We start from the raw sequence: 15,647 nt of genomic DNA on the forward strand, positions 1-15,647 counted from the left end.
GAAAGAAGAAATGGAGAACGCAAGAACAGATTAACGGAAGATAGAAACAAAAAAGGCAATGGAGAAGAAAAAAGTTAGAAAAAAAAAATATTAGTAAAAATAAAACTTACAAAAGAAAAGAAAACAGAAATACAAAAAATGAAATTGCACGTTAAAATTCATTGAATTTCAATTTCACGAAACTTCAATAATTGTGCGGAACAGAAAAAGAAATTTTCGTGGGTAGTGAAGCATAAAAACAACGTTTTACAAAATAGAAATGTTTTTGTATAAAACGGACCGAAACAGAAAGAGAATTAGTATGTTTTTGTTAAAAGCAAACAATGGCGACGAAACGAAATGAAATTGGATAGAAACAAAAACTGGAACAAAGAAACGTTAATTATATTTTTTTTTATTTGAATATAAATTACAGCATTATAATCACCAAACTTTCGCGTAATAATGCTTTGCAATAAATCGAATCATTTATTCTTATGATCAATCAATCGTTTTGTGTTAAAATATATGACGGACACAAGTTATGAAAACACAGCATTCATATCTACTTAATATATATATATATATATATATATATATATATATATATATATATATATATATATATATATATATATATATATATATATAAATAATTGTTTTGTACTATTGTTTGTCCATATAGTAATTGTAGGGCGATTCCAACATTTTTATCAATTTCGATACGATTACAGATTTTGTTCTTAATTCCCGATTCCGAAAGAATAATTTCCGTTTACAATTCCGGTTATTTAAAAAAAAATTGAAATGTTTAATTAGAGAGTTGTCATTTCCTTTTATTTTAAAAGTATTGTTAAACTCCCTGCAATGTCTGCATACATTTTTTTAGTCAGGTGTATAAGATGGATGTTTCTAACTATATACCCTTTTATATTATATGCTTTTCTGATAATCGATAAATTCGTGTGAAACAAGTGAAGATTTATTATGTTTGTGAAACAAATCCGATTTGTATTAATTTGTCGTTAATGTATATGTCATTCGACTTTTTTTTTTTTAATTGGAAATTGACTATTGGTATGCAAAGTCAGAATATTATGTAGAAACAGATTTGTTAAAAAGATATCAATGCTACATTTGAGTGTGGCACTCCTAATTTTCATTACTGTGATCTTTAAGTTTACGTTGTAAATATACAATTTTCTGATAAACAAATAAATGTTTGTTTAATTTTCTTGTGTAAAACAATTACGAACACTTTTTTTTAACATTCTGAAATAAGGCTAATTTTTTTACCGATTTCGATACCAATACAACCAAAAGTTTCGATTTTTCCAATTTCGATTAACGATCTCAACATTTCCATTAATATATGCCCAAATGTACACATAATGCATTAAGAAAAACAACACTTATAAAAATCAAAAGTAATATTTTATAATAAGAGCTGATTAAATAAAAAAGTGTACATGTAAAACAAAGGTTATTTTTGTGAATCAGATGAAAATCATTGGAACTGACAATTTTTTGAAATGTGAAATGTTAAAAGAATGTGCGAATGTTGCAGTAAGTGCGCATTGAAGAGTAACTTCCCTTGTATTATAATTATCTCCCCTTCAGATATCTTTTATAAATTAAGACAAAATCAAAGAACCAATGCACAGAATAACACTTTCTTAGTATTTTCTTTTTTATAACGTATATGGCTAAATTGCATTTTGGTTTACGTTTCCTATGAAATAAAAGAGTTGAAAAAATTAAAAGAAAATAATATTTAAAATATAATTTATCTGGCAGGATGCATAAATATAATATTTTCATTTATATAGATTTCGTATTCATTATTATACGGTGAATTTCTATTTTGATTATTGTATTATACCTAATGTATATTTGATGCCGTCAAACGTGGTTCGGTCGTAGAATATGCTAAATATATTTTAACTCATGCAGATTACAGATCTTTAATTATAGTCAATTCTTTATCGATTATTATATCGTAACAATATATAGTAGTGATTTGAAAAGTTAGAAAATGACTTGTGTTACATCAGCTCGAATTGAAACAAAACATTGAGCGCTGCAGTTTTAACTATCGTCAGATGGATGTGAATACCTTAAAATTTAACAAATTTTAACGAACAAAATGTATATTTGCGCATGCGAACGAGATAATTTTAAGTAGGCTAAACACTGCCAACTTGTTGGCATATATGTTCACTAACTTAAAACCAATTATAATTTGTTGCACAGAGGCAAAGGCGCTCTATATCTATTTTCATGTCTGCAGATCTAAAATTGGAAGAGGAGTTTGGCAGAAATCGTTTCTCACACATACAAGCTAACTCTCTTTCTCTCTCTCTCTCTCTCTCTCTCTCTCTCTCTCTCTCTATATATATATATATATATATATATATATATATATATATATATATATATATATATATATATTGGACGATGTCAAGACATCGTTAATTCATTACCCACACAGCATCAGTCGTATAGCGCAATGGTGAGAAGCCTTGACTGTCATTTGGGCGGTCGGGTTTCGATCCTGGTTTGAGACAGTTGCATGTCTAGTCCCACTGATGAGCTGTGAAACAGCAAAACAGTACTGTATGTGGATGACTATATATATATATATATACATATAATATATATATATACATATATAATATATATATACGCATATATATATACATATATAATATATATACGCATATATATGCATATACAATATATATATACGCATATATATGCATATACAATATATATACGCATATATATGCATATACAATATATATATATATATATATATATATATATATATATATATATATATATATATATATATATATATATAGGGGCAACGAAATTAAATCCACTATTATATATGTCGGTTTATTCGTAAACAAATCAGTTATTTTATTACTTTTTTAATTGTTAAAAAACACAATAAACTATTTCGTGTCTTTTGTAAAATTGAAAGTTAATTAGAACTTATTATTTAAACTATCGGATAACGAGTAATTCAAACTGTATGTAATAACGTATATATAAAAAATAAATATTCTATAAAGCTATTTTCAAATAATAAGTTTATAAATAAATGTAAAATAATAATATTTTAACAAAATTATTTATAGTTTTGTAGACATTTCGGTCGATTAATAATTTAATGATTAAATAATATGCAATATGTCAGTTTAACTTTTATTTTTTTTCGTATTACCAATATTCAAACAAACCTTAAAAAACTTCCAGAAAACAGCGGGAAATATTTAAAATGTTGAATGAAAACTTCGCTTATAACTGGACAATTTTGATATTTTATTGTCATTTATAAGCAATATACGAGGCGTCTTCAATAAGTTTTCATACATTTTCGTATGGCATTTTCATTGATAACACACACATGAAACTCTAGTTCCTTTCGGAGTAATCTCCCTCGGCTGCAATGCACTTGTCGTACCGTTCCAACAACTGCCGGAAAGCCCCATGGAAGTCCTCTTGTATGAGGGTGTCAATGGCCTCTTTCATTCATCAATTGTCTAATAACGGCAGTCTCTAAGGTTTTACTTGACCTTAGGGAATAACCTAAAGTCACAGAGCGTAGGGTCTGAACTATAGGGAAGGTGAGAATCTGTTTTGATGCCCATATTGGTCAAATAGTCTGTGACAAGGTTGAAGTTGTGGACAGTGCATTCGTGCAAATCTTCAGTATCCTGAGTCCCTCGCGTATAAGTGCTTGTAAGTTCCCACACTGACATCAAACCATGCACATATTATCTCTACAGAAACACTACAGGCCTTATCCATGAAATTCTTTATTTGGCCAATCAACTCCGGTGTTCTGATTTCCTTACCCCTCCCACACCTCTCATTTACACACTCTGCCTTTTTTAAATCACTTATATCACTCAACCACTGATTTTCCATTTATGCGAGATGGCCCAAAAACAGTCTGAAGAATTCAATACATTTCTCTGGCATTTTTCTAAGCTTAAAACAAAATTTTATTGTATATCGTTCTTGTAAAGTGTCTTCACGTCCAGATAGCATTTTTTGAAATTCACCGGCTGTGATAATCAGGATTTAGTAGACCGTATTCCAATTGCTGCTTTAGCTATTGATTTGAACCTGGAATCATAAAATTAGTCAGTCATCACATAAGATGTCTAACAATAATATACTGAATTTTCGAGAGTCTACGACAATTTAAAATTTTAAATGCCTATACAAAAAGTCTCGAAACTTATTGAAGACACCTTGTTATAACGTACTTTGCGAAGATTTACGAAAAAAAAAAGGTGCTTATTTTTTAATTTTGTATAGTCAACTAAGTATAAATCCGCAAGGGGCATAACTCGTTTTAATAGGAATAATACGATGTGAGTTGTTTGGTTTAATTTAAAAAATATGGTATCCAATAAAACCAAAAGCTACAATGACTTGCCAGCGTCCAGGAAAACGCTGTAAATGTAAAGCGAATTCATATACTTACCCTACAAACATCAGAATCCCACTTTTCAGGGTTGACTTTCCTCGATGATAGAAAGCCTTCTACTCAAATAGTTTTTTCCCTCGTTCTGCTAAAGTTTTGAATTCCCTGTTTTCTGCTTCTAACACGTAGAAGTTTAAATGTAATGTGAACAATCATCTCGCTGCTCAACCATCCACATTCTCCTGTTAGAGACGATAGCAAATAATAGTCCCTTATGCCCACATCGCAATATGCCTTATTTGAGGTGAAAAAGAAAAAAAATGTAGGCCATCAGTATCAGTTTTTAATACTACATTATTGTCATCACAGTCATATGTATTGTTATACGCCTTGCAATCTTTTAGAATTCTTTATATTTGTGTTCTTGTTATTTAAATGAACGTCATATGAATTTGAAAGACCAACTACTAAGTAGAATACAGCTTTTCTGATTCACCATCTTGAAAAAACAACATAATTTCGTATATTTGTAAAAAAATAAAAAGTCCGACCGACTTCATTGAATTAATTTTTACAGTTGTGTTTTGATAGTTTTATTTGAAATGAGGGAAACACAAAACTTGATTCATATCTCATCAAAACTTTGAGTTTGTTGCGTTTATTCTGTTTGTAAAATCATTTGATGCGTGTATTTTTGTGTTTATAAAATGATAATAGTACTTTTTCTCTTTTGGGGGAAAATTACTGTAAGTATTGTTTTAAGAAAGAATTATTCAAAAAGAATTGTTTTATCTGCATACCGTTTGTGCAAGTATATGCTTTCTGTAGATGCATAAAAGCTTGAGAAATGCTATATTTTAAATGATCTTATTACCATAACACTTCGTTCGCTGTTAGCGAATTAAAGACGCAAGTATCATCCATTGGGATACTGCTGGTTTTTGATTATTAAAATACATATAAGCGCTGTTTCTGTACTAAATATACAGAGGGGGACGATAAAAAGTGTCACCCTAAAGAAAACAACACTACAGATTTATTTTAAAATTTTATTGAAAAATCAATTCAAATAACTTGATTATGTAGTAGAGCTGAGATCTATTTTATGTAGCCGCGTTCAGCCTCAATCACCGCCCCGATGCGGGTCCGGAACTAGGAGCATGCTTTTTTCACAAGTGCCGGCGAGAGTTTGGCGAATATTCGGCGGATGGCGGTGATCAAGCTGGCTTTGGTATTGTGGGATGTCATGTTGGTGATGTTCTCGGCGTAAGACCAAACGAAGTAGTCCAGCGAGTTAAGGTCGGGGAACGAGGGGGCCAGTGAGAGAAAACTACAAAGTCATAGCACTTCTTCTGAAGCCAAGCGTATGTCTCTTTGGACTTTTGGGCTGGTGCTGAGTCCTGCTTCCACACTCAGGGTCTGTCAGCGTCCACCTTATTGCACCAGAGGATCACCCCACTCTTTAGCACTTCGAGGTATACTTTGGTGCTGACTTTCGAAGATATAAATTGGCATTATGTGACCCTCATGTTAAACCGCATCAAAGACCATAACTGTGACTGGAAACTTTGTTTTCATTATCCTGTGCATGTCCCTGTTATTCATAGCAATAGTCCCGTTCCCATAATTTGGATCGGTAGAGAGCATGAGTTGTATAACGGCGCCTCCGATCTCACTTGTTGAACATTGTATCGCTTTCAGACATGATAAAAGGCTCCTATCGTTCTTGAGATTAGTGCGCAACTGGCCAACTATTATACGGTCTACAATCTTAATAGAAAACCGGTTTTCATTAAACGGAAACGAAATCATGTCGTCTTTTCTAGAGCAAAAATTTTATGTTTTACCCTGTACTTACTTTTAGGTATTTATTTCAGGCAACCAAACTATTTTGTATACATACGTTGAACATATAAACACAGTTTTAAGATTTTAATAAATTAATAATAATAATAATAATAATAATAATAATTATAGCTGTTATTATTATTATTATTATTATTATTATTATTATTATTAAGTTTAAAGAGAGCCAAAAGACAAACTAATATTTTTGTTTGATTGAAAACTTGATAAAGCCCTTTTTGTCAATACCTCATGCTTCGAGGATCAGATTTCGCACTAAACAATGTTTTTTTTTTTTTGCTACAGCGTTCCAGTTATTTCCAAGCCAATATTGATCACCACAAACATGAATACTTTTTCATTTTATATTAAAAAGGAATAAATAATATTGAATGTATTTTTCAAAGTTTTAATCTACATTATAAAACCTAAGAAATGATGCGAGGCCTTGCATGAAGTGAGACAATTTATAACCTTAATGTTAAATAATTATTATATTAGAACTGAGTTAATCAATGTGTGTTTACTTACGGAAGCGAAAAATATACTTTAGGACAATACCTCCTGTTTTTTTGTTTGTTTTTTTGTTTTGCATAAAAATAAGATTATGTTTCTCTAGTGAGATTTATATATAAATTGGGCTCCTTTTAATGTATTAGAAAATTTCTCACACCTGCCAGTATTCTATACGTCTAAAAGACAACCATCCGCCGATGCACTGGTTGTTTTTGTCACATCTGAGCTGGTCTGCAGATCACTAATATCTCCATTTTAGACATGTGCCCAAAACACCAAATATAATAGATTGAACATTGTTCACTAAGCTACAGCCTCTGTCGCATCACTGAAATATTGCATATCTGTGCTTGTCTTACAAGTACTTTAATGTAATGGGTTCTGACGAACCTTACATTAGGATCTGCTTAACGCAAATACATCAGACTAATCCTACAATCTGCTAAATCATATCTTTTCACTGTTGATGGCCTCATATGTCGCAAGGTTTTCTACTTTGTTAGCTTCTACTATAGAACTACTACCTCTGTCCTCAGTATTTCTTGACGGTACCAACTTGTCGAAATTTAAATGTAATGTAGACAAACATATCGCTGCGCAATCCTTCACAACTTTTAATCTCGTAAATACCTACAAGAAAATGTACACAGAGAAAGATGAAAATACAGACAGCCAAAGGTGTAACAGGCAGTAATAATTAGATCTTGATAGTAGAATGTGCTGTGATAAATTCATAACATTTGTCCGCGCTCGACGTACATATCCCCAACTAACCCGACAAGAAGCAAAATCACACTCCTTCACTGTTGAGGTCCTTAGATTGTGGAAAGTTGTTCTACTCTAATAGTTTCTTCCCTCGAACTTCACTGCTTCACACTCCTATCAGACACGATCTAAAATAGTAGCTCCTTGCGTTCCAAGTGGAAATAACCTTGTTTGCGGTGAATAAGAATACAAAGAGTGCTAACATTCGTGAGTTTACAGGTTTGGTGCTGCGAAAGCCATAAAATTTGGTGGATTGGCGAACACTGATTGCAAGATAATACTTCGCGCGCAACAATAATTTAGACCAAGAAACATAGTAGATGACAATAAGGATGGTCTTTAACATAACTTACCGTCATATTATATTAGAAAGATTGAAAAAGACATGATAATTCATTTTACCAAAATGTAAATCGGAGAAAACGTACTACAAACGGAGGAACGCTAATCAAGAAATACCTTAAATGTGACATCAATTCGTATTTAAAACAACAATCAAAGAATATTAGTTTGAATCTCAGACAAAATATTTGACGTCAACAGGATTAAGAATAATGTTGGTTTAAATCTCCGAGATTAACAATTTGATTTCCGCAAAATAAATGTCCAGCACTGATCAAGTAACAGTGCCGTGGGAGTTTTTTTGTTTTTTTTTTACATAGGCATCACCACTTGTCAAGGCCAAGAGACCACTCGAGGATAAGGTTTAAAGAGTGTACAGTAGAAATTGGACAATATAGTAATCGTTAGTAATGGAAATTCGGTAAATTTGTTAACTTATATGGAACGGCTCATTAAGAACTTGTTTATGTTAGACTTGAAGACAACTATATTGTAGTCAGCTGGAAAGGCACTTTTATAAAACGTTATTTATTAAAGAAAATGAAATTTGGTAGTGCTGATAAACAGATTGCATAAAACATTTGAATTCACTATGTGCTGTTGCAAATTACGAACATAATTAGAAAGTCTTAGCAACGTATGACATATAGGGAGCGTACACAGCCAGAAATTTGGCAATACAAGCGATTTCCGTGAAAAAAGCTTTTCTGTTGCTTCTTTTATTGTGTAAAACAGCTTATTTTCAATTAATTTCTTAATGAAATCGTTATCTGTGCAAAGTAGTTCTTTGTCATATATAAATATTAGGAATCACTTTTATACATTTGTGAATTTTCAGATGAGGATTAATTTTTCGAAGTATATATATTCTTCCAAACTACTGTTCTCATATTGAGTGCTATTTTCACGACGTTTCAGTCGATGAAACTGCAGACCTTCTTCAGGTGTATCGTGCCATACATTTAAGTCAGCTAAAATATCTTCGTCGTACGGTTCACATATCTCATTGTTATCGACAATGCATAATGGTGCATGTATATCTTTGTTATAGAAAGCATAAAGTGTCTAATAGATGTCTTACCAAAGTCCGTTATAAATTAGCACAAGTTAAGTATAGTTAAGAGTTAATATAAATATTAGTTATAATGATGAGTGACTTTTCGGTATACTATATTTAAGATATACGGAAACTAGAAAAGATAGAGCGAAAGAGACAGACTGATATAGACAGACAGAAAGTGTGCATGATTTATGTGTGTAAGAGAGAGAGAGAGAGAGAGAGAGAGAGAGAGAGAGAGAGAGAGAGAGAGGATGATCAAAGAATCTTTAATTCTCCCGGTTAACCTACTCAATCCAAAAACAATCAGTTCTTTATTTTCTCGCTCAATCTTGTCTTTTGTTATACTTCCATTTTCTTTTCGCTTGTTACCAAATTTACGCAATTTTTCTGGCGTTCCGAACGACTCGGCCAATTAACGGGTTTACTTGGTGCCTGATTTATTTATCTGAATAACAATGGACTGTTTTCATTTCCTGTCCCGGCGTCCACAAACAAACATGTCGACCCGTTTATCCTCTTCCCCTATACAGCTAGTGCTGACCATTGTTTGCAGTTCGATCCCTTTAACGTTTAACGTCATCCACATTAAATCCCTGTCGTATCTATCTATTCTCAGGTGTACTAATGTAACTCTCACCGACATCCATACTAGTAAGCATAGTTACTACCTACCAGCGTAGTGTTCCAATTTATACAATAAGTTTTCCTCTACGATTCGTGTATTTCTCTTTCTATTGATCTACCTCTACCATCTGTGTATTATCTTTATACGATAATAAATTGTCATCTTTAATTCACATATACACCGAAGTGACGTCATAATGGTTCATCTATAGCCGCCTCCTCTTTTCTTCTTTATTATTTACTAGCCTGGGTGCCCGGCGTTGCCCGGGAGTTCGGAGGTGTGTGTTGAGCAAAAAAACAAAAAATAACAAAACAAAAAAAAACACTGGTAGGCAGACTCGAACCTGTACCGCGAAGGAGGAAAAGAACGCATAAAAAACGTGACGTCTTTGCTGTTGCGTCCATCGCCAAACTGGAAGTGACGAAGGTTTAAATTAGGGCTCGTCAATCGAAAAGAGGGGATGACCTTCGAGAATATCTGCGAAAACAGCAACCCCTCCCTGTAGAAAGTGTCCAGTTGAGGGTGAAGGAGTCAATGTTTTTAGCAAATTTTTCGATATTTGTTGCCGGAAGGGTCGGCTTCAAAATAATACCGATCTCGGAAAAATCCGTCGCCTAATAGCTATAACGTTGCGCATGCATATTCGTAATGCCGTCGTTCGACATCCACCTGGTAAATTCCATTTTTTTTAATTTTCACACTTTTGCACCGATTTTCGCCGGTTAAAACCCCAAAATATAGTTTCACACAGTTCGAATACCCTTTATATTAAGTTTCATGTCTGTAGACCAAAAACTGACAGAAGAGTTTGGTAGGCAATTTTTAAACATATATACACATATATAAATAAATATAGAAAGAGGTTTACGTTTACTATAACCTTTTATGCAAATATTATGCAAGTCTAAATCATGTAGAATATATGCATGAATATAATTACACGTAATAGTTAACTAAAGATGATCATCCCATAAGAAAACTGAAAAAACTAATAGGGAATTAATTACAATCAATGTTTAAAATAATATGCAAATTAGCTAGATCTTTTGCAGATGAATGTGATTCCACGACAAAGATGTATTTTCTTTTTAAATAAATGGAAATAAAAGTTTTTTTAATATGAATACCAATACACAAAAAACTCAAATTTGTAGGAGTACAGATTGTAATTCTTACTCTTTCTCTGCAATTTTTAGTCGCGTGCAAGCGACTATAAGTCGGTCGGTCGGTCGGTACGTAACACTTTTGTGCTTGGCCTCTTTGGTTAAGATCGTTAATAGATGCTGGTTTTAAGCTTTTCTTGCCCTTTTGGTCAAGATCAAAATGTAGTATCTGTTCCGGCAGATACTGCAAGCAAAGACCATATGTGGGGGCGACCCCACATATAAGACCTTGGTCAATGTAGGGGCAACCCTTCATACCATTTGTCACTATCCAGCTCCCCTACTCCCCGGAGAGTTGGTCCCCATTTCCCCTTCACTCCTCACATTAAAAATCGGCCTTGTGCCTAATTTGCTCGGTGGGGGAGAAAATAAACACAGCTTTTTTGCCCTTTTGGCCAAGATCAAAGTGTAGTATCTGTTCTTACTACATGCTGTAGTTATGTTTGTAGCATTATGATCTAAAGTAGGGGATCACTTTTCTGTATTAATTTAATGTAAAATGATCACCCACATTCAAGTCGTTCTCAAGTTGTTTTTGAAGGATTCCAGTTATTTTTTAAGCATTCAATTCATCCTTAAGTTCATTAAAGTCATTCTAAGTCATTTACTTTTTATTTCAGCCCATTTTCGGTCATTTTAGTTTATCTTTAAGAATTTCATATGAACCATACATTCACGCATCCATTCATTACACGAGAGCACGCGACTAATGGCTATCGGCTTTGTTCTTTGATAATTTGCTTTCTTAGTCATTTTAATTTTAAAGTAACACATTCTACCCTCATCTCTGTTTGTTTTCTATGAAATTATCATTTTATTTCATCGCTTTCCGTATCTTACGTTGTAAATCAACCAAAATTCATTTTGCCCTTCCTGTTTTAATTTTATTTTTTTGCGCATTTTATTCTGCCTTTCTTCGTCCCTTTACTTGTTTCTTATTTTCCTCTACTTTTCTTCTGCTGTAATTATTTTTTACAAATTTATTTTTATCTCCCCCCCCCCAAATGTTTATACCTAAACAAAGTATCGTTATAAAAAATGATTTCGAATTCAAAACCTTTTCTTCATTTCAATTTCTAAAATTTTCTTTGCATTGTATTGGATCAATTTGAGGATAAGAAATTAAAATTTTTATTTAGTTGATTAATGATTAAATGAGTAAGATTTTGTAGTTTGCTTAAAGCATTATGCATAGTGTAAAAGAAGTTGTAGCAAGAGCTTATGATAATGCAGTTTTGTGTCTTTTTTGTTTGCTTTGTAGTTTATTATAGCTCCTATTTTTCATCACATCTGTCTTACATTCACTTTGTCAGTTTGTCTTTCAATAAGTTTGGTCTTTTTGTCTGTCGTTTATTACGTTTATTAGTCGTTAATGATATGTGTCTCTCTGTGATCAATTATGTGTGTGTCATTTATATATGTGTGTGTCATTTTTATGTGTGTGTATCATTTGTATGTGTGTATTATTTTTATGTGTGTGTCATTTTTATGTGTGCATGAGTGATTCATTGAATGTGTGTCATTTTTATGTGTGTGTGTCATTTTTATGTGTCATTTTTATGTGTGTGTAATTTTATGTGTGCGTCAGTGATTCATTGAATGTGTGCCATTTTTATGTGTGCGACATTTTTATGTGTGTGTCATTTTTATGTGTGCGTCAGGGATTCATTGTATGTGTGTCATTTTTATGTGTGTGTCATTTTTATGTGCGTGTCATTTTTATGTGTCATTTTTATGTGTGTGTAATTTTATGTGTGCGTCAGTGATTCATTGAATGTGTGCCATTTTTATGTGTGCGACATTTTTATGTGTGTGTCATTTTTATGTGTGCGTCAGGGATTCATTGTATGTGTGTCATTTTTATGTGTGTGTCATTTTTATGTGCGTGTCATTTTTATGTGTGTGTGATTCATTGTGTGTATCATTTGTATATATGTATGCCTTTGATTCATTATGTCTGTCTTATTCTATTATGTGTGTCTTTATGATTCATTATATGTATGTGTCATTTTTATGTATGTGTCATTTTTATGTGTCTGTGCGTTCATTATGCGTGTGCGGTTTTATGTGAGTGTGTGTCTGTGATTCATTATCTGTAAGTGTCATTTTTATACATGCGTGTTTGTAATTCATTGAGTGTGCGTCATTTCATATGTGTGTTTGTGTCATTTCATTATGCTTCTCTGCCTTCCAGACAGAGAAAGAGAGAGAGAATGAGAGAGAGAGAGAGAGAGGGAGAGGGAGAGAGAGAAAGAGAGAAAAGAAAAGAAAGAGCTAGAGTCACAGAACTGTTGATAATTATTTTTGGTGACTACACAATTCAAACATATTTCGATTAAACATTTTTCAGTACACTAATTGGAGTCATTCTTTTTTAAAATATCATCTTTGCGACATTTTGTTTTATTTTTTCTTGAGAAATGATAAAAAGGGTGATTTGACCTTATGATATTTAAATGACATTAAAACCATGACCTGCAATTCCATAACAAAGACCCGCCTTTGTTCATCACACAAGAAACTCTATCACTTAGCAAATTAGCGAAAAAAAAAAAAAACCCTGAAAACTATCTGTGTCCTCGGGATAGCAAATATTTAACAGCAAAATCCCACCACTTGATTGTTAAGCTCCGGAAAGCCTTATATTCTCATAGTTTATTCTCTCGGACATCTAGATCTTGACATTTTCTCCGTTTCCTGCTACCTCGATTGTACAAACCTACAAAATGTTAAATATAATGTGAACAACAATCTTGTTGCTAAAAACATTATTATCCCCTGTTAAACACGATCCCAAATAGTTGCCCCTAAGTTTCAAATGAAAATATGCCTTCTTTCAGGCGATAAAGAATAATAAAAAACTGTATATTTGGAATCAACACCTTCGACTTGATTCAATGTTAGAAATCCAACTACTTTTTAAATTTCATTAGTCAAATTCGGATTAAATCGAAATTACTTTAAAAACAAATCTTCCTTTTCGTTGACCGATCAACTATATTTCACTTCAAATCGTCATGCATATTTTTAGAAAAAATGTTTCCGTATTTTTAGTCGCGTGCAAGCGACTCTATAAGTCACTCCGTCGGTCTGTCGGTCGGTCTGTCGGTCGGTCTGTCCGTAACACTTTTGTGCTTAGCCTTTTTGGTTAAAATCAAAGGTCTGTTGTTAATAGATGCTGTTCTTAGCTTTTTAAGTTTTCTTGGCCTTTTGGCCAAGATCAAAGTATAGTGATATTAAGTGGGGGATCACTTTTCTGTATTAATTTAATCTAAAATGATCACCCACTTTACAACCAGTCAGTCTTAAAGCCATTCAAGTAATTCTCCAGATCATTTAAGTTTTTTTGAAGGATTCCAGTTATTTTTTAAGCATTCGTCATTCTTAAGATCATTCAATTCATTAAAGTAATTCTAAGTCATTTACTTTTTTTTTTTTTTTTTTTTTACAAAGGCATCACCACATTATCAAGGCCCAGAGGCCACTCAAGGATAAGGGTTAAAGAGTGTACAGTAGAAATTGGTCAATATAGTAATCATTAGTAATGACAATTTGGTAAATTTAATAACTTATATGGAACGGCTCATCAAGAACTTATTTACGTTAGACTTGAACACAACCATATTGTAGTCAGCCGGAAAGCAGGAAAACGGAAGACAATTACACAGGCGTGCAGTTCTAAGAAAGAAGCTTTGTTCATGGAATCTACGTTTAGGTTTAGGCACAGATAAAGAGTGGAGGAAATTATTGATAGTGTTTAAAGCTAGACGAGTGTTTCTTGTGAAAGTTTGGCGAGGGTTTTTTATTTATTTAAGTCATTTCAGCACATTTTGCGGTCATTTTAGTTTATCTTTAAGTATTTCATGTGAATCCTACATTCACGCTTTCATTCATTACACGAGAACACGCGACTAATGGCTATCGGCCTTGTTATTACGTCTAGTGGTTAACGACACTGATTGACGACCTAAGTGTCCAACAATCGAATCTAGTTCTTCCCAAAAAACTGACTTTCACTTAGGATGTTTGTAACTTTCAGGTGGTCCCTCCTTTTATGACTTTCTATAAATAATTCTAGAAATAATTCTTACAGGAAAACTATCTGGAAAACCAATGCTTACAATAGACTCTTTGGATTCATAAGATATGATTTTAAAGACTTGTGTCAATTTTGATCAAACTCCATTACATGATTTTTATGAAGAAATATGTAAAATCTATAACGATCTTGAGAAGGTGTTGCGAATTATGGAATTCTACTAAGTCTTATGGATGGAAATATGAAAATGATATTATGTTTATACTAAAATCCGTTGAAATATCCCTATTAAAATACCATATATATATTGGAAAATCTCAATCATAATATTTGTTATGATCTATTTATTAGTTAAAAATCAGTCCTGTACATACAAATATATGAATATATACGGAAATTTAAATAATATGTATATATCTGTATATATATATATATATATATTTTCTCTCTCTTTTTCCCTCTCTCCCTATATATATATATATATATATATATATATATATACATCACACACACTCTCTCTCTCCCTATATATATATATATATATATATATATATATATATATATATATATATATATATATATATATATATAGTACCCGTCGTTGACTGGGTTCAAAAACCGCCTACAGAAAATGGACTCTGATTTATGAAAGTATGATAGGTAATGAAAAGGAAGGGTTGTAAAGAGATAGCTTCGAATTCGGGGGTATCAAAACACAAAGCAAAATATGATGAAAGTAAAAATAAAATAGATAAACCCCATAATTTATTATACCATACCTGTTCACGCTGAAACACTTAGCACAATATTCTGTGGATCTATATTAAAAACCTTGTTAAACTTTGTGAGATATTTCCATTCTATGGAGG

The sequence above is a fragment of the Euprymna scolopes genome, chromosome 6 (assembly GCF_053919585.1).
Source record: "Euprymna scolopes isolate OS-2025 chromosome 6, ASM5391958v1, whole genome shotgun sequence".
NCBI classification, from domain to species: domain Eukaryota; kingdom Metazoa; phylum Mollusca; class Cephalopoda; order Sepiida; family Sepiolidae; genus Euprymna; species Euprymna scolopes.